Consider the following 15,747-nt stretch of genomic DNA (forward strand, 5'->3'; position numbering starts at 1 on the left):
AACACAGGAAGTGGTGGAAACTTTAGGATGTGGGGCCTAGTTATATATTAGAGGCAGATGCTATCAATAGTGCCTTTGAAGGTACTATCTTATCCCTGGCCCCTGGCTTTCTCTTTCTCTGTGCTTCCTGGCTGCCATGAAGTGAACAGCTTTGTTCCACTAGACCCCTCCACCATGATGTTCTGCCTCACCTCAAGCCTAAGGCAATGGGAGTTGGCTGACCCTTGACTGAAACCTCTGAAACCAAGAGCCAAAATAAATCTTTCCTTATTATTATCTCAGGTGTTTTCCTTATTATTATCTCAGGTGTTTTGTCACAGAGACAGAAAGCTGACTAACACAGTCCCATTGGCCAAAACCACAGCACCAGTCTTAGAATTCTAAGAGGTAAATCTGAGTTCCAGTCCAGCATAGGCCTTTAAGTAGAATCACCCTATTCTGGTCCTCAGTGTCCTCTTAAATCAAGAAGTTGGAGTGGATATTCTCTGTGGTCACTTTCTAAGTCTCTCTAAGACTCCAAATTTGACTGTGATTTGTTTGACCAATAAGTAGCTTTCTATGGATTTGCATTAACCCACAGTAAATTTCCCCTGGGTAGTGCTTGACTTACTCTTTCCCCAGAAATGGAGAAGTCATATACCAATGAGTAGACTACCATGAACACCATCTGTGCTGTTGATATTTGGATAAACAAATGTATGTGCAGAACCGATGGAATTTTGTTTGGATAATTTCTGAGTAATGCCTTACTCAGCAAAGACTCAACAAAACACTCAAGTACATTATTTATCTACAGAAATTTCTAAGCAATGCTCTTCAAATAATTGCCACTACAAATACAGATTTGGATCTCTAGGAGGTCTCAGTCAATCACTTAGCAGTCATAGCTTAGCATGAAGGACTAGGAGCTTCCACCTGGACACAAGGCCCAGGCCATGCCTTAATCTACTTCATTTGTGGATGTAAGCAAATAGCCTCCAATTTGGTTAGCAGAGGGGTTCAGATTATCAAACCCACGACCCCATATGCAGGCTCTGGTTTGAAATAGTGGTGGACTTGGGGATTATAACCAGAGATTGTTACTCACTGGCCTTTAAGAAAGAACTAAGATTCCTTCCTACTTCCAATGTTTCGATTTCCCTAGAGCCACATACATGCTCTCTGATGGCTGACCTTGGCTACACCTGAGGAATTTCAGAATTCCAGTAAATAATTTCCAAACATAGCTCTGTGATGCTATTGAAATCATTCATTCATTTTTTAAAAAACATGTATCAAACACCTGTTTTTTATCTGACAGCAATCCAACCAATGGCACCGCACTAACCAACAAAAATAACTTCCTCCCCCATGAAGTTTGCAATCTAGCAAGGGAGACATTGCAAACTGTGCGTGGGTTGTCAGTTACCAACTCCTGGGAAAATGGGGAGGAGATGTTAGGCTGTTATCTGGTTGAGGATAGAAAAATTCCATTGCTCCCAGGTGGGATTCAGAATCCCATTGGAAAATAGCTGGCTGAATTATTATATGAGTTATCTGAAATGAAATGCTCCTTGAGGACAGGGCTTGGAGTCTGCCTTAGATGGTGTTAAGGGCATGGAGGACTCAGGATTATAGGGTGCGCAGGTGGATCATCATGGGACTGGGGAGCTTATGTGAGATGCCGCAGTCCGGCTGCAGCAAAATAACCGGGGGGGGGGGGGGTGGTGATGAACAACTTGTGAATGTTGATACAGCAGGAGTGGAAGCCGTTTATTGTAGGACAGGAGGGGTATATACACATTCCACACAGCTTATCTAATTAACATAAACTAGATACAGCAGTCAACCAATAAGGAATCTCCACACTTAATGGCTCGCTTTTATTACTTCTCAAACCACTCCCTCTGGCAAAATGCCAGGCGCCATCCAGACTTGTTTACAGACTCTAACAGTGAGAGACAAAATCAAATCACTCACTTTGCTTCTCCAGACGTGACTGAAACCTCAGGGCTTAACTCTTGTGGGAGAAAGCCCTGGTCACTGAGACTGTTGGGAGAGTACTGTAGCAATGACAGTCGTGTGACTCCAGGGAGGCAATGGCAGGAACCCCTGGCGGTAAATCAAAGGCAGCAATGAGACTATGTCCCTGCAGTGGGGCCTTGCTACCAAACCCACCCACTCCTTTCTGCTCATTTCTCTAGTGATTTCCGAGTTTCCCACAGATTCTGGGAGCTGCCACATATCTTTCCAAGAAATTCCTTTTCTGTATAAACTAACAAGTCTTAGTTTCTGTTCTTGAAATCCAGATTCCTAACTGGCACAGAAATTGGATATTCCATTAAATACTATAAACATTTAAAAGGACTTAGGGGCCGGTAACAACTGGCCCCCATCATGGGAACAAGCAATGGAAATGTCATATCATTTGCTGTCGTTGTTATGAGCAAATTCTATCTCTAGGCTCAAATTAGGCCAAAGTGTGGTTCGCACACCTTCTATGGGCCATGTTTGAGTTCCATTTGCCCTTTGGTGAATAAAAATGTAGTTGGTGATACCTCTCTCCTAGTGCCATATATTACAGGGAGTGAAAAACAAGATTCACCTATAGGAAAATGTGAGTCTCTACATAATCAAACATGAGATGCCAGAATGTGAGTCTTCTTTTCAGACTCAGGAGAACCATTCTCAGAACTACATCTTTGTTTTCGAGAGGAAGGGATTCTCTCAGGTGTCAACTCTTCTGGTTCTCAGGTCTGCAAAGCACTAGAATTAATCAAAGCCCTAGGTCAGAAAATAATCTGGCCCATCTGGCTGCATTTTATAAATCTTATGGAACCCTTGGAATGCTTTCTCAAAGAAGGTGGGTACAGACAAATTTTTAAGAAGAGTAAATGATTCGGTAATATTTGTTGTTCGCTTTCAGAGTACAGAGGACCATACCCAGTCTTATGTAGTTGGAAGGTTAACAGAGGCAGGAGGATGGCAAAAAAATGAGCAGGACTTTATTTCATAGAAAGATGTGACATAGTTTTCCAACAATCAAGGACCCATGAGAAATGTCCCATGGGTGGTGCTGTGGTCTGAATGTCTGGGTTCCTTCAGAATCCACATGTTGAAATTCTAGCCCCCAAAGGCTTGGTATTAGCAGGTGGGGCCTTTGGAAAGTGCTATAATTTGCATCTCAAATGTCCCCCAAAAGTACTCAAGGTACCATTATTGGGTGGTTGTGGAGCCTTTAAGAGGTGAGGCCTTCTGGGAGGCCTTTAGGTCATGGACATAAGCCCTCAAAAGCAGTCCTCAAGCTTCTTCCTCTTTCTCTTTGTGCTTTCTAGCCATGAGGCGATTGGGGAAATTGGCCCAAAGGATCATGGAAAGGAAACTCCAGAACTATGAGTCAAAATAAACCTTTTCTCTTTAAAAGGTGGCTAGCTCAGGTATTTGTTACAGTAAGGGAAAACTGACCAATACAGGAGTGATTAGGTCAACTCCTAAAGATGGGAGGCATGACCTTATAAGAGAGACCCCAGACAGATTGTTCATCCTTTCCACTATGTGAGGACACAGTGAGAAGATGGGGGCCATCTATGTCCCAGGGAGTTGGCCCTCAGTGAGACACTAAATCTGTTATCGCCTTTATCTGGACTTCCCAAATAACAATGAGAAATAAATTTATGTTTATAAGCCACCCAGTCTCGGGCATTTTGTTATGACAGTTCCAACAGCCTAAATCAGGTAGTTATGCCAAAAAGAAGGTAAGAGTTCAGAAGATGCAAGCACTGGGGGGATCAAGATGGTGTCATAGATACTGAAATCAGATGCACAAGGGACCACTTAAAAATCTCCTAACTGCTAAGATGCTAATGCTGATGTCAGATGACCCTTATTGACCCAAGGTCCTCCTGTCACTGCACACAATCAGCATGGAGGCACTGTATCCAGTCATCTGCTGCCTTTTAAGGTCTCACTGAGAGCTATGGAGCTGCATCAATGTAGAAAAACAAGATCCAGGGATTCTGAGATGGAAAATGTCTGACTCTTGGGAGCCACACAGAGCCCTGGGGCTGGGTATTTTGAGGCCACAATCGTCCTCACATCTCAAGGTCTTCTCAAGCCTTCAGTGACCCAAACAGATCCAAGAGAAGAGGGGGGAAAGACTGAATCTACACATCCCTCCAGCTCTGAGGACATCAGTCAAGCACTGGAATGAGAGCCCCAGAAGGTGCCTGGGTATCCTTGGTGGTCACTGTTGAATGTCACCGATGGAGTCAGAGCAAAGAACACCATGTCAGTATTTCTACCTGATCAAACGTCTCCCTTGTTTTTTAAGAGGTCCCCACCCAAGAAAGCACAAGCTCCCACCCTGGGGAGTGAAAATGGTCCCCACCGTGATCATTTCAAACCCTCTGAAAGCGGGCTGTGATTAGGATATGCCTCCCAAGGACTTCGCCTTCAAAGCTTAAGGTGGTGGCTTTGGGTTACATGTGGCCCTTATATTCAGACGCTTTCAACATTTACTTTTTCAGTGACTTTTTCTTCCTTGTAATTAGAGGTGGGGAGGAGGACTTGGTTCCCATTGTGGCACAGCTGTCTTGCAGGCCATCTGCAAGGTTTTCTTGTGCCTCCTGCCAATACAAACTCCATCTGTTTTGGCTTATTTTTTTTTTTTTTGACTGCCCAGCAAGGGCCTCTTGCTTGCTCAGAGCATCTAGGGGCAACTGTTAGCACCCAGACACACCCCAGGAAAGAAAGGGTTGTGGAAAAGTGGTTTCTAGCTGGGTTCACAACTCTTCTCAGATTCAGCAATCCTCAGCAGAGAGCTTTTTTTTTTTTTTTTCCCACAAGTTCCCAAAAGCTCACAGGAGATTTTACTTTGTTTTTCACAATTACCAAGGAAAAGCAAAATAAATCAACCTGAGTGAAAGCAGAAACCCCGTTTCCTGACACACGCACACAAACACACAGAGAAGTGACCGCGCTCTTTCTGGCAGCCACGACGCGTCCAGTACAGAGCTGTTAACGACAGAGAGCGGGTGGAACGGGCCTGGTGGACATTTTCCTTCGCTCTGCTCAATTCCCCAGGCCTGTTCCTCATTGAGTAAACTTTCTCATGAATTAAGGTCTTGAAATTAAATATATAGATCCCAATGGGCGGCTTTCAAATTCACTAGTCAGAGTGTTACACAACTACTGGTTTTCAACAAACCCCACCGAGGCCGCTCAACACCAACCCTATATTGTTATTATGGTCCAGCTTGTAAACAGTGGGGTACGCCCTGGACGCCTTAACTTGTAACTCAATTCCCCTGATGGCTTTTAATGATTATTGCTCATAGTCCAGGGACAATGTGGGAAGGGACTCATGAAAAACCCTCCAAAGTCCTCCTTAAGAATCTATTATTGTAAACGTTCATGGTGCCTGTGTTTGAAGTTTAAAGATTTTCTAACTTTCCAGCCATGAATTTTTCCTCTAAATCAAACCTGAAAAATCACTTCCCATGGAAAAGATAATTTTACAAAACATATGTCATTGGAGAATTTCTAAAAGATCAACCATGTGCTGATGAAACTAAGATATTGAGTAAGAGCTGAGTTAGGGTCCAGAAGTAACACTTGGAAGAATATGGCTGGTGGGGTGAGAGGATACCCCAAGATGAGCAAGTCATCTCACTTTAGTCCCAGGCCTGGGAGGAGACTGGGACAGCTGAGGACACAGCCTGTCCCTCTGTCCTGGCATGGATACAGTGGGCCACTTGAATGGGTCACTGTATCTGGGGTGTGTAGTTCCCACGGACCACCTTGAATCTGCCTTCCAGATGGGGAATGAGCCAGAAGGAGGGACACGCAAAGAGAAGCCCCCGCTCAAGGTGTTCTGGATGGTGTAGAGAATGAGGTGGCTTGCTCTGGACACACTTGCTACATACTCAAAAGCACATTCGGCATGTGGAATACACCAAGAACCAAGTCTCGATATTTCCATTTATGGAAACCTCACCTTTGAACACTATTTCCTAAGCCATATCTCTTCCTCTGAGATCTTGGGCATTTGGGCAGAGAAGGAAGCAGAGAGAATGGCTGCCTGGATGGAACTACAGAGAACGCTAAGAATATTACAGTGGGTCCATGATGGTATCCAAGTATTTAAATGGACCAGCTGGGAAAGATGACGGCTCAGAATGGGATCACACATTTTAAGTTGAAAATAGATGCTGTCTCTTGCTAGATTTATTGTAAGTTGAGCTTTCGTGCATAAGACTAGGTTCTCAAATTTTCTGACTTTAATGAATCAAATATTCCTTTGAAAATAGAATCCACCCCAGTCATACATTGCCCTATAGCCCTGCCTGTGCCCATCAGCAGCTGCTGACAGTGTCCAGAAACTGCTTCTTCCTACCTCAGATCAGATCCCGACACCAGTTCTAGGGACTGAGTAAAACATCATTCACCCAGAACCAGAGGTCCCAGGAAGGTGCTCAGAGGGAGCCCAGGGCCAAGGGCTGCACCAGTTCAGGGCTGTGGGGGAAGGAGTGTATAATGACGTGCCTGCCCGCCCTTCCGTCGCTGGCCTTGTTCACTTTCCTGTCCTTGTCCCTGGAGCTGATTAGCAGGACATGAGTAATTTACCCATTAGACCACCTCAGAAGCAGGTGGGGTGGAAAAGCAACAGAGACAAATAAAAGTCTGCGTCTCACTTTGCGAAGGCGGCACTTAAGTAAAATGAGGGGTTTTGGGGTGCTTTTTTCTTTTTCCTTTTTTTTTTTTTTAGCTCTCTTTGAAATGAAACCGCAGAGGTCCAAACTGCAGCCTTTTTTTGTTGGCAAACACAAGGACTGTGGTTGCTTTTGTGTTCCCACCCCTACAATTAGGGGGGAGGCTGTGTTTCTTCCTGAAACAAGACCTGCACTTCTGCCCCTCATTCCAGGCAGGATGCACTTTCCACCTTAGCATCAAGCCGCTGGAGTGAGCCAGGGTATGCACAGGGCTCAGAGCTGAGACCATCCCTGTGCTCCAATCCTAGGTGATAGACACCGCTTGGCTGCTCCCTTCAGCCACGCTCTGTCTGAGACCCAGAGGCCCAGGGAGAATCGGTCCCTGAGCACGGTCCAGGTCTGTGAGACCAAAACAGGAAGAGGCAGCCTGTGATCTGTCACCAGGGGGTCCTGAGCAGCAGCCATCTGGGATGATCCATTTCCCTCTTCTAACGGGCGTTCACACCTAATTTTGAGTAAAAATGTGTGTTTTCGAATTTATAGCCAACTTTTCCCCAGCTTCCTTCATTAACCAATGGTAGTTTTAGGGGGAATGATGAGCTATGTCGCCCTGTGGTTGTGCCAGCTCTGGCCCCATCCCCTCCCCAGCGCCAGCTGTCACCTGCACCTTTAATAACATCAGGAGGGTCCAAGATGCTGGCGTCTGCTCCCAAAGCCTAGTTTTAAGTGCTTTCTCAGAAATGTGGTTGACTGACTCCCTGGAACATCATTTGGAAAATGCTCGACATTTCTATAGCAGCACATTTGCTCATTTAGGAAAAAATGACGAAGAGAAAATGAGGCCTCGATCCCTGAGCCAATTCTTTCGAGCCTGCTGTCCTCGACCAGGGGCAGTTCTCCAGCCTCCTTGTCCTCTTTCTGTCACTGCAGTTCTCTGCTGTCACGTTTCTAAAAGAGAGACACCCAGCCATGACTGGCAACTGGGTATTTGGCAGCTCCAGCCTTTGTTCCCCAGGGATACCTTAGTTCTGGGCTCTTAAATTGGCACACTTTGCTTTATTTTCCTTATAATAACTGAACTGCGTACGAGGAGGAGAACTGTTTTGCAGTTTAACTCGAGGCAGTTATGATTGTGCGCAACATAATCCGTTTAGTTCAGTGACTTAAAGAAGGGCTTAGAAAACAAATACCAAGTTTCTGGCAGACAGAGAGCAGGAGAAGTGATTTCCGGAAGGCAAGGGAAACAGAATTCAGGGACTCTCTCCTGCATATGCGCCTCTTGCTCCTCAGTGGAAATCACAAAGGCCTGACCTGGGGATTCTGAATTAATTGTTGCCTCTAAACTGCTCTTTGGGGAGAGAGGTCAATGTGTCTTTCGAAAAATAGATGAGCAGATAGGACCAGAGGCAGTCAGAGAGCTGTGGGGGATGAAATGTAAGGTGGGACTACAGAGCATTATGAACTGTCTAATGGGGGTAGGTCCCCCCTGGTCCTGGGGTCACCTTCACATGGTACTTCCTGTTCCCATGGATGGATGTTTGGAATCCCATGGCAGAGAGCTCAGGAACAAGCCCACTGGAGCTGGAAATACCATTTTTTTCTAAGTTGTTTCTTACAAATCCAGCCACATGTTGCCCTGCTCTCTGCAAGCTTGTGCACAGTTCTTAAACTGCTAACACCAAACTTCCATGCATTCTCTTCCTGGAGGGTCACCACAGAGTTGGTAGGACTGTGTCCCCTTCTACATCCTCAGTAGCCCCAACTAAGATTGGGCTGGAGGTGTAGCTCAATGGGAGAGCACTTGCATAGCATGCACAAGGACCTGGGCTCCATCCCAGTACCAAAGAAGAAGGAAAGGCAGCCAGCCAGCTGAGATGGCATGCACAGACCTGGCACTGGCCACTCTCTCCCATGCAGTGATTTATTAGCCCTCAGAGCCCTGCTTGGGTTTTCTAGCACTGAAGTGCTGCTAGGTTATCCCTAGACCCCAAGGATTCACTCAGAATGCTTTCATTTGCATTTAAACTGGACTATAAATCATCTCAAATGAAAACCACTCAAGTCCAGCTAGTTAGTGTTCTGCACCTCAGAACCCAGTGGGTGTCAGGGAAATTATTCTAGGTAGTTCGCTACAGATCAGATCAATCTTAGGCACAAATTTATTTACATTATTTCCACATATGAAACACAAAGACCATCCCTACAAAGTCTCTTCCCATCACACAGGCTCTAGACACAGGCTGAAGGGTCAGGATCTCATTTCCTGTAGCAGGTTCTTCAGGGACTACCCCATCAAATCTTCTTGTGCTAAAGACCTGTGAACCAGGGAAACAATGACTGCTGCCACTCCCCAACCCCTGATCAACCAACGATGGTAATATCAGAATAGAAAGACTCCAATCTATACACTCAGTACAAAATTGAGAAAGAGAAAGGCAGCATTAGCATTGATTGGTCCTTAGCAGTCTGGAAATTCAGTAAAAAATATGTCCCCAGTTCCCTAAATGAAAGTAAAGTCCTGCCTTCTAGGAGTGACCCCTAGAGGGTTCTGGATTCCTGTTTCTTGGTAGGAAATGTAACATCTTGCAGCTGAGTAGCCTTCTCAGACTGTTTTCCCACTCTAGAAGCCTGGGGTCCAAAGGCCTCTTTTCCTTTTGCATTGCATTTGCCTTTTCAGTTCAAGCTGATACAATTCCTTTAAAAGCTCTGTGGGTTACATATGAATCCATTGATGGTAAATTCCATTAAACAAAAGTACCATCTGTTTCTTAAGTCAGCTCTTTCTCCACCTAGAGATCTTTTTAAAAGGCTTACAACCACATGAATGAGACCATCAGCCTGAGGCCAGTTGGTACCAAGATTTGATCTTTGTTCATTTCTTACCGTGATACGTATGGTGAAAGAGAATGGGGATGAGGAATAAATTTGTTATTACAGCTAGAAAACCCTAGTTCCTTTATATTTTCTCTGAACTCTTGAGTTCGTTTCTTGTTGTAGCTTACAGCAGCTAGAAGTCAGTGGTACCTTCTATCTTCTGCCTGGAGTCTCCTGAACCAGATCACCAGTTCATTGGGTGATAACATGACTAAAATTTCTCTCCATCCTTCAGTAATATTTTCCTTCCTTTTCTCCAAATATTCAAAATAGCCTTAAGGAAATCTTCTTGAGGTCCCCAGCTTTTGCCCAGTGCTTCATCTCAAAGTCATAGCCATGTGCAAGTTTTTTGGGTTTTTTGTTGTTGTTGTTGTTGTTATTATGACAGCAACCCACCTCCAAGTACCAAATCTGGTACCTTTCTGGTTACCTTTTTTTCTGCACAACTTAGTGTTTAAAATTCCCCAAACAACAATCATTTCTATTGTTTTGCATAATTTTATTGATGAAAAACACAGACAGAGATGGACTATGTGATATGGGGTTTTTTTCTTCCACTGAGGTCACCTTGTGTTATTCTGATAGTGGATTGGGCTGTTCCAAAGGAGCCTAGGTGGCTTCATTTGCATACTTGATATTTTGGTTGGGATGGCTGGAAGGCTAGGATCAACTGTGACTATCAACCAGAGCTCCTAGATGTGCCTCTCGAGCACGGCAGAGTGGTTGGGTACATCATATGACAGCTCAAGGCTTCCAGAGAGAATGCTCCTAATGAGTGTAGAGGCTGCCATTTTCTTAAGGCTTGCATTTAGAAACTGGTATAACATCACTTCTGCCATCTCCCAAAGGGCAGATGTAGCCACAGATTCAAGGGCAGGGACATAAATCACGCTTCTTTTTTTTTCCCATTGTTTATTATCACACATCAGAAAATTTTTGACAGAGGACTAAAGCATATTAAGAGCACCTGCTGAGCAAGAAGATCGTGAGTTCAAAGCCAGCCTCAGCAACAGCAAGTCACTAAGCAACTCAGTGAGACTCTGTCTCTAAATAAAATATGAAATAGGGCTGGGGATGTGGCTCAGTGTTGAGTGCCCTGAGTTCAATCCCTGGAGACCCCACCACCCCTGAAAAAAAGAACACCTATGGACAAGATGGAAGTTTATGGTTCCTAATGCTATTTTTCCTGCTTTAAATGGTAAAATCATTTTAAGTTTCATTTTCTCACCACAGAAGAATAAGAAAACCATGGTAGAAGTGGTTGACTGACTCTGTGTGGTGGGTGGAGGTGGGGGATGACTGAGAGCAGTGTCCCCTTGGATCTTGCTGAAGTGATGGGAATGTCCTATGTCTACATTAGGGTGGTCATGAAATAGATGGTCACTCTCATTAAATAGTACAATGAAGATCTGGACATTTTATTGTATATATTATATGAATATTATCTAAAATTAATCGATTCAAAACACCTCATTTTCTTAAAGAATTGCAATGACTGAGAGACATTTCGGAGAGTGGAGGAGAAATTTTACAGACTAGAAAAGATACATTGATAGTATAATGTTCGCTTCAGAGACGACAGAGGTGAATGAGTTTTCACCTGCGCAGTTAGGATGTACTGAAATCGTCACAGAATTAGTGGTTCCTAAAGAGACGTATTTATTACGTATCTGAAAAATGAGAATAAAAAAGCTTGGTTGTAATGAATGGCCAAAAGTGTAAACCACACTTGTTAATGAGAGAATCTATAGTCATCTCTAGTCTTCTACACTTCTACATCTTCCCTTCCTCCTTCTTATTGACTTGAATGACAATGTGAAAACAGGAGTTGCAGCAGCCATCTTATGTGAGGAGCTGTTGGGGGGAAAAGACATTCATTTCAGATGAACAAGTGAGGAGCACTCTGAGTCTCAGAACACAATATAATCCCTGACATTTTAAAACATGACAGAAAATAAACCTTTTTAAGTCACTACTATTTAGACCACTCCTGTCCCTTAGAATCCAATACCCACCAGTAACTTTTGAGGGTTTAGTATATCCTCTGTACCTCACAACCCATCCCACACACCCCATAACCAGAATTCCCACCCGACACTGTCAACACAGGAGTAATAGACAGTCTCCTATGGTCCTTCCTTCGGAAGAGCCCTGGACCCACACTCTGATCTCATCACCGCCGTCGGAACAACATTTCTCAGTCTTCAAGGCCCTCAAGGCTTTGCCCTGATGCACCTCCTAGCCTGATTCCTTCCTTCTCCTCTTCCACACCACTCACAGGTGGACCCCCAGTCTTGAGGTGCCCTGTGCTGTCCCCAGGGGTACTTATTCTTGCTGACCCACCCACCCCCTACATTCTCTCTCTCTCTCTCTCTCTCTCTCTCTCTCTCTCTCTCTCTCTCTCTCTCTCTCTCTCCCAAATTCTACCATGTTTTTAGGACTAAGCTTGAATCTCATTTCTGCTGTGAAGAATTTCCAGGATCACAAAATAAGGACTTTCTCCCTCTTTTGAACTTTCACTCAAACAATTATCCAAACCACTCATTGGACATCACATTCCACTGTCAATGGAGGGATTTTGTTGTTTTTATTCCCATGTGGTACATACATCCTATTCTCCAACTAGGGTGGGAGCCGCCAAAGGGCAGGGGACTGGGTCACAGCTCTTGGTGGTGTCAGGGCCAGCCTGTTCCCGAGAGGCCACACATCTGGCACCAGCACAGCCAACTGCTGGCCATTCTAGAAAGGGAAGAAGACAACAGTAGTCCACCAAGCCACCTCCTTCTGGCTCTTGACCACCTCCATGGCACGGTCAGCCTCTGTTCCGAGTTCACCCTCTCACTCAATAGACATCCGCTGGTGTGCGTCCACCCTCAGAGAATCGCTGTTCCACCATACACTTCCAAAGGGCAGAAGCCAGAGGGCCCTTCATAGCTCCTGAATAACTTCAGCTTCTACTTAACCTGTGGACTGATGTCAAAGGGTCACCAAGATGTCCTGATTGCTTGGATTTTTTGTTCCCACATGGGCATTTTGCCCAACAATTGGGAGCGAATACCAAGGAGAACAGGAACATAGGAATGAGAATTTCTCACTTGCTTCTGGTCCCTGAGGGAAAACCACAATGTACCCTCTACCCAACTCCTTGTGAGACCCCCTGCAATCCCAGCCTGCAGAGGACCCTGCCTGGACATCCAGTGGCCCGGGGATAAGAAAAGAAGCCAAAGAAGGTAAAGATTCTGACTAGAGACTCTGATCCAACTCAGCACTGCTTTTCATGAGTGCTGAAAGTCTGACGTTGAGCAGAAATGACGCCCAGGGAGATGCCATTTAATGAGTTATTTGGCAAGGGTTATTTCTGAAATTAATTCTCCATCACTTCTAATTATTTTTAAATGGCAGTTACTAATTCACAAAGCTTGGGAAGTGCTTGTGTTGGGGAATGTTCCCTCAGCTGCATCCAGGACCCATGCTGAGAGGCAGAAGGACCCTGACCAAGGCTGGCTGGAGTCTGGCAAGAGACAAAGAAGGGGCCCTGCAGCTCCTGCCTGTGGTGAGGACCAGGTCCAGGTGGACATCCCCAGTGCCTGCTGGTCTTCCAAGAGCAGTTCGCAGAAGCAGGAGGGGAAGATTCTGGCCTCAGCTAATCTATGCCTGATATCAAACCCCAGACCTCCCCTTGGGCTCAGCCTTGGCCTTTGGTCTCACTCATAATTTAGGTTCATTTAATCCAATAAACCTGCAAATCTGGCACCCCAAATGTATGTCTCACCTGTGCAGAGGTTTTCCTGGACAGTCCCTCTGCACAACCAGCCAAGAGAAGGTGCTCTGGAAGGAAGGATGGGTGCTACCGTGGGGACTCAGCCACCTGCCCTAGGCACCTGCTCAGAGAAAGGAGGCAGGGAGGGCCCTTGAGTGCTGCCTGCCTTCTGAGAACTCAGGGGGAGACACTCGGGGAACTCTCTCTGCCTGCAAACATTTAAGTTAGTGCAAGGAGAAAAGACAGGCACAAATACACCTGGAAATCTGGTCAAACATCAGGGTGATGATGACCCCCCGTCAGCACACCTGTCCCCAGACCTACCCCAGTGGTCCAGAAGAGAACCAGCTTTGACAACCCTGTACCCGCCCTTGCTCATCTTAGTTGAGTTGCTTCTTCTTTCCAAGATGTTATTTAAAAAAAAAATTGTAGTTGTAGTTGGACAGAATGCCTTTATTTTGTTTGTTTTTATGTGGGGCTGAGGATTGAACCCAGTGTCTCACACAAGCTAGGCAAGTGCTCTGCCACTGAGCCCCAGCCCCAGCCCTCTAAGATGTTCTCTATAAAGTATAGCATTCCTCTTTGGGCATAGGGACATTTTCTGATGAACCGTGGTGCTAATAGGAACCTGCATCTACCAAAGGCAATGTTATGATTTGGACCTAGAATGTTCCCCAAAAGCTCATGTGTTCAAAGCTTGGCCCTCAATGCAGCAATACTCAGAGGTAGAGATTTGGGGAACTGATTGGATTCTAAGGGCTCTGATTTCATCTATGGATTAACCAACTGACAGGTTCACAACTGAAAGGACTATTGGGTGGTGGAAACTGTAGGAGGGGAGGCATAGTTGGAGGAAGTAGGTCCCTGGGGGCATGCCTTAGAGGAGTATCTCTTATCCCTGACCTCTTCCTCACTTTCTCTCTCTGCATTCTGGTTCCCCTGAGGTGAGAAATTTTGTTTCACCACATGCTTTCTGCCTCACCACAAGCTCACATGATGGGGCAAAGCCAACTATAGACCGAAATCTCAGAAACAGAGAACCAAAATAAATCTTTCTTCCTTTAAGTTGATTTTGTCAGGTACTTTATCACAGTAACAGAGAGTTGACTTATACAGGTAAGACCTGAAGCTTGTTTCCCAGTTCTTATGAGTTTTTATGGCCCCAACCCCCAGGACAATGCAGAAGACATAGTAGATGCTCTACAAATGTTGAGCTTAAGAGGATAGATGCTCCTAGCCCTGCCTTCCATGAGCCTCAGCATCACATGCCACAGTGCTCTGGGTCATCAGCCCCACTCCTTACCTCATTCTGGGACTGTCATCACGGAGAAGATAAAAGTTCAGAAGCTGTCCTTGTGCGAGGGTCCTTTGCACCCTCACTCCTTACCAGCTGCTTTGTAGATTATAATTCTTCTCCCTTTTCCTAGAGGTTTCACATCAACATTTCTGCAAACTCGTAGCTTCAGAGTCCTGAGAAAGATACTTCTTGCTGGTGACTTTTTAAAGTCTGAGAGTTATTAGGCAAACTAGGGTTCAGTAGACAGCAAAATGAGCCACATGCTGCTGCCGCCATATTGCTGGGACCTTAAGAGATACAGAATTTTTGAGTCCCTGGTGATGTTAGGCTGGAGTGCAGCTGGGACCTCCTGTTCCTTACTAGGAGAAGTCCTGAGTTTTGGCCTCTTTGGGGCTGACATGGCATGTTACCTGAAAGAAGTCTTGATGCAAATGAAATGTGGATAATGGCCTTTAAAGGGGGTTTCCAAGCAGAGCCTGGGACAGGGTAGGGGCAAGGACATCTCTCAAAGCTAGAGGCAGTCCTCTGAGTGGTACCAGAAGGCAGACAAGACAGAATAACAGATCAGAACGCATAAACTGTCTCCTCGTCTTCCTGAAAACAGGCTCAGGAGGCCTTTCTCCGGGGTCTGAGGAGGCCATCCTTTGGAAGGTGTCTTCCTTTGGCCCACCTCCAACATTCAGAGCAGCGCATGATATTCTAATATGGGGCCTTGACTCACCTTGGCATAGACTGAAATAGATCCAAGCAGGACCTTCTGGAATCTTAAACCTTTCAGAGCAATTTAGAGGCCCCTAGATCGCTACTTCCTAGGGACACTGTCCTGCATTCTTCCCATGTCACAGAGTTGGAGAACATTTTAACTCAAGGCCTCAGGGCTAATGTCCCACTCTTTGTTGACTCTTGTTTGCTTGTTTGTTTGTTTTAATGTCAGGATAACGGTTGAAGAGTTTTCCTTTAATTGATGATGTACTAATCACCTCACAATGATATATACTTAAAAGATGGGAGACAAACACGGAAGGAGGGAAGGGAAATGGATTTTGACATCAATATCAGGCCTGAGGTCCAACTCTAGCTTCTTCTACCTGGCCGTGGGACCTTGGACGTCATGTCCCTGCTCTGGT

General features: G+C 45.3%; 1 long non-coding RNA gene across 1 annotated transcript in view; it reads left to right on the forward strand.

Annotated features, from left to right (window-relative positions):
- The window catches only part of LOC124095127 (uncharacterized), a 49,010-nt gene that overhangs the window by 15,703 nt on the left and 17,560 nt on the right, over positions 1-15,747 (forward strand). The window lies entirely within an intron of this gene.

This window comes from Marmota monax, unplaced genomic scaffold (genome assembly GCF_021218885.2).
Source record: "Marmota monax isolate L192 unplaced genomic scaffold, Marmota_monax_Labrador192_F-V1.1 WCK01_AAM20220418_F8-fsc00066, whole genome shotgun sequence".
In the NCBI taxonomy this organism is placed as follows: Eukaryota; Metazoa; Chordata; class Mammalia; order Rodentia; family Sciuridae; genus Marmota; species Marmota monax.